Here is a 2679-nt window from a genome sequence, read left to right as displayed (position 1 = left end):
TACGATCGATCGATACTCTATTTCATAGAATAACTTGATTTTGATTTCTATTTCCAACAGCTAGAGCCTGAGCTTTCTTTCTGCTCTAAAGTAAAAGTGTTTATAGCGAATTGTTCGATACTCTATTTTATAGAATAACTTGACTTTTATTTCTAGTTGTAACAGCTAGTACCTCAGCTTTCTTTCTGCCCTGAAGTAAAAGTGGCTATAGCCTAGTGGATAGTTTGAGTTAAGGATAGGCTGTAGTCTATAACAGTAGTCTAATCATGATTCAAAATTAGTCAACACCAATTGAGGAGTAAATGCAGCTCAGTCTAATTAGATTTGATATTGGGGTAATTAAGCTCAATGATGGCAATAGCCGCTAAACAAGGATTATTGAATGTTGAAATCGAGAGAACGTTTTATTAAATCTGTTGAATTAATGCTTAGTCTGATTGAATAGATCACACAGTGGAGAATTAAGACGAGGATAAAAAATGTCCTGCTGCTACGCTTTGATCCCAAGTTGATCTCCATAACACCTGATGCTCGCGGCCCTCCATCTTATTTTTATTCAAATATATATCGAATAACCACTCGTAGTATTACTAAAATCTTGCCAATTTCCTATCCACCCAATCACGATTGATCTACTAAAATGGACCCCTACAACTCCATCTATTCTAATGATCATCGGTTTCTATAAAACAAGTGGCGAGCATTTCATAATTGACTCTAATTGAATTAGGGTGGTTCTGCTGGACGTCTTACAAGGAAGAAATGCAATGTTGATCCTATCTTGCCAACTCTGACTTAATTAAACTGCGATTGATCTACTAAAATGATCATGTAAAACTTTATCCAATTCTAGTCGTCGTCCTGCTGACTCTAACCTAATCATACAGTCATTGATCTACTATAATGATCATGTAAAACTTTATCCAATTTTAGTCATCGTTTTGCAGACTCTAACCTAATCATTTAGCCATTGATCTAACGAAATGATGATGTAAAATTCGATCCAATTTGTGTTATCGTCTAGCCGACTCTAACTTAATCGTACAGTCAATGATCTACTGAAATGATAATGTAAAACTTTCATCTAGTTCTTGCCGATTCTAACCTAATCATACAGTTAATGATCTGCTTAAATGATGATGTAAAACTCCATCCAATTCTAGTCATCGTCTTGCCGACTCTAACTTAATCATACAGTCAATGATCTGCTAAAATGATGATGTAAAACTCTATCCAAATCTAGTCATCGTCTTGCCGACTCTAACCTAATTATACAGTCAATGATCTACTGAAATGATGATGTAAATACTCCATCCAATTCTAGCCATCGTCTTGCCGACTCTAATCTAATCATACAGTCATGGATCTAACGAAATGATGACATAAAACTCCATCCAATTCTATTAATCATGGGCCTGTATAAAAATCGAATGCCAGTATTTCACTACTGACTCTAATTTAATGACGGTAGTCCTATTAGACGTCTTTCATTTTGTTCCAATCTTGCCCACTCTAGTTTAATGATACAGTGATTGATCTAACAAAATGATCATGTCAAACAGGAATCATGAATGATTGTCCTATTCCTGCCACATCGATAGACTCTAGTATAAGATTCAATTTGATCACCTATCATCACAAGTACGCGTACTTGTCACACGATCAGACAACAGGAAAATGTTAGTTGATCAATAGTTGATTCAAGAATACAGACGGCTTTGATTACACTATATTTAAGTAATCCTTGCACTAGAGTAATGAAAGTGAATAGCAATGGCATGGATGATAGTCATAATATATATATAATGAGTCATTTGATTGTAATTCAGTTTATTGAACAACTTGCCATGTCAGTAAAGCTAGTCAGTCAGTATTTTCTTCTAGGTCAATCTTCGTCAGCAAGGCCCATAGCCCACCCAAGACTGTGCGATCAAATGGAGTATCTCATTCTTGCTTCTCTATCTTGTTCATCCAAAATATCCACTCGTCTATTGTACTAGTCAATTATAGTTTAGTAATTCCTTGTGTTTTTGGTCATCCCTTGGGAACTTGACGATCTGTAATAAGTTCAAACTGGCAATACTTATTCTACTTTAGTACCTCGAGTAATGTTTATTATGTTATATGTAATTTAGGGTAGAGTCTGCTATCAAAAATTTTGTAACATGCTTATATGCTTATATGCTTATATTATATGTTATATAACAGATATTTGTCTACAGTTCTACAAAACCTTTCATAATAATAACTACATTCTATCGAAATGACAACTAGATATGCAGGTACTCGTGTTTATCTTTACAATTGATTATGAACTTTAGCAAGTTGGCGAAATTTGGAATGATAGCTAATAAGGAAAAACGGACTGTATAAGTGACAGCAATTGATTTAATAAAGATCTTGAGTAACGTTAATTGAAGCGACTACAAAATGAAATTAGGTAATGATATTAAGCAAAACTTGGCCGTACTTGAGCAATTCCATTTTCAAACCAGTTATTAACTCATCACTATTTTTCAGCATGAAAGTCAACATGGCACAAAGTGTGAAACGATTGACTAGTGCTAGTAAACACCGGAAATGATGACCGTGCAGGGATAATCCCTTCATTCATTGCAGTAAACCCTGTTGGATTCCTGCTATAACAACGGATAAATGAACAGCCATGTTGAACGAAAG

This window comes from Trichoplax adhaerens, genomic scaffold (assembly GCF_000150275.1).
Source record: "Trichoplax adhaerens TRIADscaffold_53 genomic scaffold, whole genome shotgun sequence".
Classification (NCBI taxonomy): domain Eukaryota; kingdom Metazoa; phylum Placozoa; class Uniplacotomia; order Trichoplacea; family Trichoplacidae; genus Trichoplax; species Trichoplax adhaerens.
This window is presented reverse-complemented; position numbering follows the sequence as displayed.